The sequence below is a fragment of the Camellia sinensis genome, chromosome 15 (assembly GCF_055761805.1).
Source record: "Camellia sinensis isolate YWXY chromosome 15, ASM5576180v1, whole genome shotgun sequence".
Classification (NCBI taxonomy): domain Eukaryota; kingdom Viridiplantae; phylum Streptophyta; class Magnoliopsida; order Ericales; family Theaceae; genus Camellia; species Camellia sinensis.
The window spans coordinates 120,648,297-120,660,302 of NC_138975.1; the positions used below are offsets into that span (position 1 = coordinate 120,648,297).

A 12,006-nucleotide genomic window follows, 5' to 3' on the forward strand; every position below is an offset into this window, starting at 1 on the left:
CACGTTCTAATTGTACAAAACTTACGTTGACGGCTCTTAGTGTGTTTTTAACCTTTAATCCTCATTAAAAAGCTTTAAACATGGCCTACGAATGCCTAGGATGGAATGAGGATGCAAAAATGCCTTGAAAACCATTTCCTAAATTTTGCTGAAGATAAGGTCCACGCTCGAGCGTGGATTACCCTGCTCGAGAGGACATGCAGATATTGAAGCTCCGCTCAAGAGTGAACTTCCTCGCTCGAACGGACTGTAAAATCGACAAAAGTACTGGGCGCTCGACCCCCGCTCGAGCGTGAGACGCTAAGTCTCGCTCGAGCGTGGGTTCCCTCGCTCGAGTGAACTGCAAAACACACAAACTTCTAGGTATACACATTTCACGCTCGAGCGTAACTATCGACGCTCGAGCGAAAGTGCATGTACTCAGGATTCACGATCAAGCGTGAAAGTACCCGCTCGAGCGTGGGTCAAATTCCTGGAAAATCCAAATTGACCTCCAAGCATGAAACTCAACCTTTAAGCCTTCAAAACTCATTTTTCTGGGCCAATATTTGAGGAAACATATAATAACTCATAAAACAACATGTATTAAAAATCATTTCAAGAAATCATGGCCCAAGAGCAACCCAATTTGTGCAAAATCAACATGAACTCTAAGAACATGCCATTAATACAACATGCAAGAATCTCATTGAATCCAAACCCTCCAAAACATGATCAAACTTGATAATTTGATGGACAACAAGATGAATGACCATAACGTGAGTGAAATTAACACATGCATGGAAGAAATCTTAGAATTCAAACTCAAAGCATGGAAATTTATGCATGCATGCATGCATGGACTCTCAAAACCACACTTTGAGCTAAATCTTGACTTTAAATACCAATTTCACCATGAACCTAGCAAGAACAACTCACATTCATAATTAAAATGATGAATTCTCTACCTTTAGGTCTTCAATTTCAAGCTTAGTAGCCTAATCTTCCAAGTTGCCTTCAATTCTTCTAAGTTCAAGCAAAATTCTAGATGAACTCAATCTTGTTCTCCTACTCTCTCTCTCTCCTATGGTTTGGTCAATAAAATGGCTGAAGAGAGATGCTTCTAAGTGTAATAAGGTGTGATAAAGTTGGTCTCAATCAAGCCACTAAGTGGCATTTGTGTAATTAGGCAAACTAATGCAATTCAACATTATTTAATCTAATTTACACATTCCAAATCGAATTTTAATTAAGCCTACCATAAAATCACGTAAAATCTAACTAGTATAACACACTAATCAATTTCTGAATCAGTCGTCGATAAGGCTTTCAATTCGCAGTTCAAAGTCAACACATAAACAGATCACTTTATAACAAACAAATAGAAACACAAAATTAATGCAATACATATGCAAATTAATCCCAGATTCCTTCTAAATTACTGTTAGGCATAATTAAGTGCGAATTAATATTAATCAGAGGTTGGGGTTATTACAGCACTGGTGTGTTCATTGTTGAAGGAGATATCAATGACATAGCTCCTTTGAAGAAACTTTTTGAGGTAGTTTATTTTATCCATGTAATACATTTGCCTACTCAAGTTGGTATGGGGTATGCAATGGAAAACCCTAGCTCTTATGTTTATATCAACCTTGCTAGTTATAGCGATTCTGGTTTAGATCCGAACCATTTGATATTTTTGATCCGGGTTTCATTGTCTTATATAGTTGTCATGTCTTGTTTTCACTTACTTCGCTTTGAGTATGACTATTAGGACGTGTTGGTTACATTTGGAACAGGTTGGTAGCTTGTTTTTCAAACTGTCGTTACTCAGAATTTTGTTTCCTCGCTCGAGCGACGTTTCTTGCGCTCAAGCAGTCTTTGTGAACCTCTAGTACTTTTGTAGGTCTACAAAAATACTGGGAGTTTGTATTCTTCACTCGAGCGAAATTTCTTGTTCTCAAGCGACGATCTTCTATCTGTAAAACTTATTCAAAACCCTAATTTCTCTCACTCTCTCTCTAAAACTCATCTGTTACACTCAAATCCACCTAGATCCGTCGATCTTTTCACCCCGTATCCCTTTGTTAAAAAGGTAGAGCTCGACAAGGGCTTCGTTCTAATCGGAGCAAAGTTGATTTTTGACATCTTTGAGTTTCTTACTGTCTCTCTCATCTTCTAAGCTTAAGGTAGGAATACTTTCAACACTTTTTATGAGTTTTAACTTAGTTATTTGTTATTTTTAAATAATATTGTGATTTTGAAAGATTTGGAATAAATCTAGGGTTTTGGGTAAAAAAAATCAAAATAGGAGTTTTTCAAATGAATCCTTGAAAATTATTTTGATATGAAAAATAATGTTGAGTTGGAAATGGATGGTTGATTTTGATATTTGGGATTGATTTTGTAAAGAAAATGGATTTTGTCCTAAGTGCCTCAAATGTTAATTTTATATAATTTATGAGGTTGATATTGAAATTGTGAAATTAGATTGATGTTGATGAGGATGGTAGAGTTAGATATGTATTATCACTCACCTCTTGAAAATTTGGAGAGTTTATATTTATTAATAATTGTTTATCTGTTTAGAAATATCTGTTTTTGGCTATCGATGGCGGATAGCTATGATTGTTGCAGAAATTGCATGAGAACTAGGTGAATTGAAACTATTTTCTCATTCATTTACATTGAGCATCATCTCACTTTTATACATTGGAAATGATTATCAAATTTGAGAAAAATGAGTGAATCTAGGAAACATGTATTGTCTCGTTAAAACAAGTTGGCCTAAGTATCCATGGTAAAAGTCTTAAAAACCGTGTGTATACATGGGTGTCAATCCCATGGACGAAATTTTTGTGAAATAGCAATAGTAGTGCTTGTATAGCCTACGTTTACATGGGTCTCGGTTTACGGTTTCCTCCAGACGAAATTTCCAGGAAAGGTTATATTGTTTTGAAATTCCTAGAGCATGATTCACAGCCCTATCTTTTTATTCCAAAGGAAAGGATTTATGATATTATTATGGCATTGCATAGTTTTGGAAAGAGATATAAAAATATTTTGACACGAGTATTGCATATGCATTCATCTTATAGTTTTGTTAAAATTCATATACTGTGTTGGATTATCTCTACTGGGCTTTGGCTCACCTTACGTGGGAAAACATTTCAAGTGCTGATGATACGCCTCCACTAAGGCAATAGCTTGGGAGGACTTGGGATGAGTGCTTCTTTTGTTTAATTTTTTACAAGCCAAGGACTTTAACTGTATTGGACTTAAGACCATTTTTATTGTAACCAAATATCGTCTTGGAAAGATGTAAGCCTTTAAAGCATTTCTTATTTGTTTAACTTTCATCCTGTCTCTTTATTATGTCACTCTTTTGTAAAGCTTAATTTGTAAATCAATGAAAGATAATCGCTTTGTCATTATGATCACTTATTGATGTTGAGTATGGGTTATAGTAATCATTTCGGGGCGTTACACTGGTTTAGTTAGTTTACTTGAAGTATGTAAATTTGTTGATCCACAACCTTTAATTGTTTGGGCATCTTCTAGCTCTGTTTATGAACTTAACACTAGAGTACCCTTTTCAGGAAAAGATAGAACAGACCAACCTGCTAGCAAATTAGAGAAAATTTGAAAACACAAAGAAAATCAGAGAAACTGAGCAAATCAGAGAAATTTCAAAACATAGAGAAATTTTTCTATGCTTTGAAATTTCTGTGGATCGAAATTTCTCTGAAAAAATGTTGAGAGAGCTCAACTACTATGAAAATATTGCAGATCCTTTATCCTAAAAAATCTTAATATCAAGAACCTTAAAAAAAAATTTCTAAAAATAATGATTAAATTGGAGAAAAAAGCCATTCAAAAATAAAGAATGATTTTAATTATTTATTTTGATAATGTTAACCGTATCGTTCTATAAAACTGTTATTTCAATTATTTATATGTACTTTAATAATTTTCGCCTTATCATGCTATAAATGTTTAACTAAAATAAATATATAATAATTTTATATGATATTAAATTATAACATATTAAAATAAGGAGTACTTTTTCATAAATCCCTTTTCACCTACTTATGTTCTATTTAGTCCACATTATTTTCTTATATTATAATAAGTCCTATGAATGACATAATTACCAAAATACTCCTAATAATATTCACATTTACAATTTGAATGTTCCGTGATCTTAATGTTCACAGCGTCAATGTGAATGTGAATGTTAACATGTTAATGTAAATGTTCATATTATCAATGTGAACATTCACATCGTCAATGTGAATGTTCACACTATCAATGTAAACATTCACACGTCAATGTGAATATTCACATTGTAAAATATGAATGTTCACATCACAAAATTGCTAACCGTTCAAAAAATATTTATAAGGGTAAAAATATCCATAAAATACTTTAAATATGAGAATTAAGATTTGGTAGTTCAAATAATAGCTTATTGGAATACAAGAATATCTTATGGACTAATTGAAATACAAACACTTGAAAAGGGGATTTTCTAATAAATCTCCCTTAAAATAAACCCTCAATTTGACATTAATAATAATAGTTAAATTGAAAAAAAAATAGTAACATACAATTAAAATTGATTCTAGTTATTTATTTAATTTATTCAGTTAGAAATATTTTTATAAAAAAAAAGTAGGAATGGAAGTTATAACAAAATTTATTTTAAAAAATTAAATCTAATTATGTTGCGGTTAGATTGAGAAAAAGTAGATAGATTAATTATGTTGAGTATTGATTTTTCTTTAATGTCTATTTTAGAACTATTTATTAGGAAAGTGTACTTTAAATTATATATATGAAAAATAAGTATTTCTTAAATGAAGTCCACATAAATTTGGTTATTATAATTGAAATTGAGTTTGTGTAAAACTTTATGTATAAATGGAAAAGGCACGGTAATGCAGCCTTTTTAGAAAGAAAAAAAAAATTAAGACTTTAGCATGTGCATAAATATGAAAAATAAGTATTTCTCAAATAGAGTCCATATAAAATTGGTTATTATAATTGAAATTGAGTTTGTATAAAACTTTATATGTAAATGGAAAAGGCATGGTGTAAGGCCTTATAATGTGTCACCCAAGTATGGGAAAAATATTACTTTTAATATATATATATATATATATATGATTATTGTAATGCCAATATTTTTACCTAACCTATCTGTCCAAATAATTTTAATTACAAATTATTTTAAAATATTTATGCCTAAAAATTTTTTGAATTGATTTGTCCAAATTATTTTAACATATGTATACAAATTATTTCAACTATGCCAATATTTTTACTTATTTGTACAAATTTTTTGAGCCTATTTATTAAAATTATTTTAACATATCTATACTAATTATTTTAATAAATGCCAATATTATTTCCTATCTTTGCAAATTTTTTGAACGTATGTATGTCAATATTTAACCTATGTATATCAATATTTTTTTTCTATCTGTGTAAATTTTTTAACATATCTACCCAAATTATTTTAATCTGACAATATTTTACTTGTCAATGTAATATCTGTGCAATTTTTGAACGTATATGTTCAAATTATTTTAACTTAGTTCCCATAATTTAGATATATAGATACTTGAAATTTAAAAATAAAAAAAAAAATTAAATCGTTCATGGTGTTAAAACTTCAACATATCCAAACTTTCTGCTTAGTATTTTGTTTTGTATGATTTTTTTTTTTATTTCATGTATTTTTTGTGAGATCTATCCATCTGAAATTGCTGAAGATGGTTTCAAGCACTTACTTTTGTAAGAAAATGTTACTTTGTTGTTTTGATTGATCAAAAAATCATTTAATTTATTTTTTAAAATTTCATATTTAATATTGGTCTTATTTTAAATATCTTGAGAGAAAAAAAAATCTATATATATATATATATATATATCAATTTTATTAATAACGAATTTGCAAAACTCATATTTTAAGATTTTAACACAAAATAATTGCAAGGGTAAATATGTCTAACAAAAAATGAATGTCCTTATAGCCTTCAGAGTATAGCATCTAGAGTGATTGTCAAATAAGTTTGAGAATTGAATTTATAATGTGAGTTCCCTTTATATTATAGATCAAATCTAAACAATGAACATATATATTTAAATCATAAAACCAATAATAAAAAGGGAGCTCAGTCCATAGGTCTAATTTATAGATTTGTAACATGATAGATCCATATGTTTATTGTTTAAGTCCATAAAGACAATTCCATGTCCATAAAGACAGTCCACACACCTTTTGTATTTGTTTGAATCCACGCGTCTATCTGTTCAAATTTACCTCTCTCTATAATCAAACCCATTTTTACAAACAAGTCATCTATTCCAAAGCTCATCGTCTAACCAAAGAAACCCCTCTCTCTCTCTCTCTCTCTTTGAATTTGGTCTCTACAACTCAACTTCATCCATGGCCAGTCGTTTCAATTGCAAGCTCTTCAATGAAGATGAAGTCAATGATGAGTAGTAGGAGAGGGGTGTATATCAGTTGTGTATATATACAAAGAGATGAATTAATTGAATAAACAATCCTTTTATTCAATCACAAACAAATTATACAAAACAGAGCTATCTCTCTGTAAACTTACAAATTCTCTCAACTCTTTTAAAATTCTCTTTATCTGGAAATGTTATGTTTCTCCTTGGAGATTACATTTTTCTCTCACTCTATGTAAAACAATCTAACAATACATCTATTTATTGGTTTTTACTAGTATGAACATGAGCTAGAGACAACAAATTCTTCATGTTTTTCTTCTTTCCTTCATTGCTAAGCTTTGACCATGGCAACGTCCATGAAGCTTCATCTTCTCTCCTACATCATTCTGAACCTCTCTTCTTCAACCTAGAATTCTCTAGAAGCTTCTTCTTTTCTCTGGAATTCACCATCCTCAAACTCAAATTGAGTTTGTCTTCTAACATCTCCCATTAAACTCAATTTGTTGGATTCTCTACATGATGTCTCATCAATTTGTTGGATTTCATCATGACCTCTTGTTTGGTCTTTGTAGTCAAGCCTCTATTGACTTATATATCTCTTGGAACAACCTCCTATTGTTTGGTACTATCAACCACCTATTGACGTATGTCTCTTGGAACAACCACTTGTTGTTTGGTGCTTGTGAAATAATCACATGTTATTCTCTGTTGTGCGAAATAATCAATTGTTGTCTTTTGTTACTGGAAACAACCATCTGTTGCTTATCTCGTCTACAATATCTGGGACATCTTCTATCACCTTGTCTGTGACATCTTCTTTGTTGTATTCTTTGACTCCCGCATCGAAGAATATTTTCTTCACTTTATAAAATCTGCAAATTATTTGTATGAAATTTGCAAAATCTGACCATATAGATGTGTCCAAAATAGTCCAAATAGTTGAAAAGCACTATTGGATCACCATCAAAATTATACCTCAAATGGCTTAAATCTACCCAAAACAATCTAGACAGTTCAAATTGATAGTTGTAGCTTAACCGCGAAACACTGGATGATTCCTTTTATTTTGATACCACTCTAGTTCATTTTCTCCAATATGTCTTTTTCCCGAAAAACTTTGATTCAACAATTGCGACTTTGTTTTAGCTCTGATTTCAACGCGATTTTTTACGTTGGAATCCTCTTGACAAGTGCTTCAATCTTCTATACTTAGAAATAGATTTCAACAACTTTGAAATTTTTCGTTTCTAGATATAGCATTTATCGTCGAACTTCGGATACTTCTTGGCTCTTCTCGTTAATGATTCTGAACTCCCCTAGTCGACACGAACCCTCTGGTATATTCAGAGATTGATTTCGACACCTTTAAATATGGGCAAATTTGAAAAGTCTCTATTTCTTCAAAATTTTGGCCCAAACTGGCTCTTCTAGCTCTGATACCACTATTGGAAAAGTAAGAGAGGGGTGTATACCGGTTATGTAGATATACAAAGAGAGAAATTAATTGAATAAACACTCCTTTTATATAATCATAAACAAATTATACAAAATAGAGCCATCTTTCTGTAAACTCACAAATTCTCTCAACTCTCTTAGAATTCTCCTTATCTAGAGATGTTATGTTTCTCCCTAGAGATTACGTTTTTCTTCGACTCTATGTAAAACAATCTAACAATACATCTATTTATAGGTTTCTGCTCAAGTATGAACATGAGCTGGAGACAGCAAATTTTTCATGTTTTTCTTCTTTCCTTCATTACTAAGTTTTAACCGTGGCAACCTCCATGAAGCATCCTCTTCTCTTCTATATCATTCTAAACTCCTCTTATTCAACCTGGAATTCTCTAGCAATTTTTTCTCTTCTCTAGAATTCACCATCTTCAAACTCAAATTGAGTTTGTCTTTCAACAGTCAATCCCTTCGCAGTAAGCTCCTTATTTTTCTATTTTTTTCTCTCTCTAGAAATCTATGGCAGGGAGTTAAGGTCAGCTATAAATATGCTTTTACAGGTGGGAACACTAGGTATAGAGTGTCAAAGCTTGCTCTGTTATAGAAGTTGAGGTGAAGAATGAGGTGGTGGACAAGGTTTCGGTGGCGAAGAGTGGTAATGGAGAGGTGGTAAATAGGGTTGGAGCTGTAGTAGAGCTGGCATTTAGGTGTGTGACGGCAGATAAGAATGATCGGCCTGATGTGAGAGAAGTGGTGGCGAAATTGAAAAGGATTTGGAGCCAAACACGCAACGGTGGTGGTAGAGGTGAAGGTTTGAAGGGGGCTTTAGAGGAGGGTTTATGGTAGAAAAAAGCAACCAAATCAAGCACCCTTAGTGACAAAGGCAGCTAAATCTATGTCGTCACCGACTCCTCAGATTACGATCCTACAAACCAAACCCATCATCATTTTATTCCTCATTAACCAACACTATTGTTGGTGGGTTTAGAGAGCTTTTTCTTCCTCACCAACACTCACAAAACCTATCACTCTCTCTCTCTCTCTCTCTCTCTTCCTTCACAATCTGAGTAGAGAGTAGAATTGTTTTGAAAGAAAGATGAAAGAGAGAGTTGGGTTTTGAACAGATAAAAAAAAGATTTTGACATATAAGACCTCTCTCTTTTTCTCATCTCTCTCTCTATATATATATGTGTGTGTGTGTGTGTGTGTACATATGATAATTTGAATACATAAAATAAAAAATTGAACATATAGGGAAAACAAGCTTATTGAATTTCAATAGATAGGGGAAACAGATAAGCTTGGAGAATTTCAACAGACTGGAAAAACTATTTGAACATATAGGTTCGAAAAATTTAACAAATAAAAAAAAAGATTTGAACAAATAGTTTAAATAAAAATATCAACAGATAGGTGGTAATGTTTTTTTGACCAACAAATGTCCTTATCACCAAAAAATATTTTTTCTCGAATCGAATATCTTACACTCCTTTCAATTGGACTTTTCAAAAATTAACCCTAGCAAAAAAAAATAGGACACTCTGCTCAAAAATCCAAATTTGAATTACTTTTGCCTAACAATCCACGCGCAAAAATGATATGTCCATAAGGACATGATTATGCAAAATGACCAAACTACCCTACATATATCTATGGTTTCAAACCAAATCAAACCCTAATCAAACTCTCTCTCTCTCTCTCTTCTGTCGGCCTCTCCCTCTCTCGTCACCTTTGTCACTTGTTTCCCCTCCTCTCTCTCACTCAAAATTGGTTGCTAAGAAATGTTCATCGTGACTCAAATCTGGAAGGAGCTCTCCATCATCGATCTCTCTCTAGACTTCACCACCACCACCACCACCACCACTACCACAGCTCTGTCGCCGTTTCTAACACTACACATTTATCGCTGCCGGCACTAGGGGTGTTCACGGATCGAGACAGATCGGTTTTCCGGCTTATCCGTCACCCGATCCGAACACTTCGGGTTGGACAACTTAGCGTCCGATTCCGATCACTGTGATGGTCGAAACCGCCCGTTCCTTTCAATCGGTTTACCGGTCGGTCTCGGTCGGATGGGGAAATAACAAAAGAAGCCAAGGGAGAGGGATTACAATGAAGGAAGAAGATAGAGATGACTGGAAAAAAAAAAAAAGAATAAATCACGTGGACACACCATGAAGCTGCTGTTCATCAATGGATTCTTTCAAACAAAAGTCTTACTTACAAATAAAAAAATGATGAACCCAGAAGAATTTTGAAAAGGAAAAAAAAAAAAAAAAAAACTCTGCAAATCTTCAACAACATGGTTACTTTCAGATCTAGAACTCAAAAATGCAATCTTTGCACAGCCTTGAGAGATGAGAGATGTGAGAGATAACATCACAGATCATAGTGAAGTCTGGTAGCATAGTAGCAGCAATGAAGAGTTTCCCTTTGCCATAGCCATGGCCTCTTCGGAACTATAAAAATGATGAAGGTTTGAAAGTGTGAAATTGTTTGGATTTTTGAGTCAGGAACTTTAAAGATTAAGAGAGAGATTGACAGAGAGAGAGATTTCAAAACGGTGAAGTTTAAATTTTTTAGATAGAAACTTTAAAGATTAAAGATTAAAAGGAAAAGATATTAGAAATGAATCTTTTAGTTTGCAGGTGAAGTCTTATTTCCAAGGCAAAGTGTCAGGATTGAGAGAGAGGGAAAGATGTGAAAAGATTTTATTAGTTTTTAAAAATAATCGCTATTTCAAAGGTTGTGAGAACAGGAAAAAAAAAATGTACTCTTTGCAAGGTAAAGAGATAGTAATATATAATTGTTTACTCCAACTATGTCTTAGGATGAGGCACGACTGAGGAAAAAATTCTACTTTTATGTGTTTTTGTTCGGTCAGGTCGGTTTCACTCGATGTTTGAACAATTAATCTGACGCCGACCGTCAACTCGTGAGAAAATTATTTTTGCAACCATGGCCGACCGGGCCGGTCGGATTGAGCGGGTCGGACTAATTTTTGAACACCCCTAGCCGACACCACCATCTTCATCCACTGATCTAGACTATTTCTCTCTCTATCTCTCCTCCTCCCGTCCCGCGCAACACTACCTTTATCCTTGCCATCGTTGATCTGACGCCGAAATCTGCAAATTTGTAGATCCATTGTCCTTGGTTCGAACTTGCCAACCCATAGGACATATTGGTGATGGTCTTGAAGGCCTTCGTCGTCGTCGTCTCTCTCTCTCTCTCTCTCTCTCTCTCTCTCTCTCTCTCTTTCTATGATCTCGATCTACTCTCTCTTCTCAAATCTCGATCTCTCTTCTCTTCTCAGACCATGGTTTCCACAAGAAGAAATGGATCTCTCGACGCTGGCGGTAATTCCACTAGAGCGTGGCTCTATTGATCCTCTGACGGACGGAGGCAGTGGCAGAGAAGCTCCAAGTTCCGGAAAAAATGATTCAACTCAGGCAATTGCTCAAGGTTAGAAAAAAAATAATTTTTTTCTTATAATTGTGTTTGTACGTCTTTTACTCAATCTCTCTGAGGATGACATATGATTTGGTGATAGAAGATGAAAGTGAGGTAGGATTTGGTGTGGCTTAGCATTAGGTGCCTCTCAAAGAGACTGCTCTTCTTCATTTTCTTCATCTTCATCTTCATGATCTCTGATGATGATAATCATCTTATGAGGATACATATTATTTGTATATGATCATATCATTGTAGTATTATTATTTTTTTTTTTTTAAGATTGGATATCATTGTGTCATTATTATTATTTTTTAAAGATTGGATATCATTGTGTTATTCAAATTAGTTGTTTGTTGTTGTTATTGATGATGATTATGATGATGATGAAATATATTGCAACTGATTAAAAAAAAATTTGGACAAATTTGTTCAATTTTGAATAGATAGATTTAAAAGAATTTATATTGGATCTACTCAATTTTGAACGGATAAATTTCGAGACATGGTGAAAAATGGGATAGGTTTTAAACAGATAGAGAGAGAAATTCACAGATTTTAAACAGATAGAGAGAGAAATCTACAATTTTTGAATAGTTAGAGGAAAAATTGATGTTGATGATGATGATTGCAACAGATAAA

The 12,006-nt window shown here is 33.1% G+C and overlaps 1 long non-coding RNA gene across 1 annotated transcript; it reads left to right on the top strand.

The window, feature by feature from the left end:
• Positions 1-10,957: 10,957 nt before the first annotated feature.
• Positions 10,958-11,709, top strand: LOC114310422 (uncharacterized). Its single transcript, XR_003646118.2, has 2 exons — positions 10,958-11,122; positions 11,228-11,709. It is a non-coding gene; the product is annotated as an uncharacterized LOC114310422 (long non-coding RNA).
• The last annotated feature ends 297 nt before the right edge of the window (positions 11,710-12,006 follow it).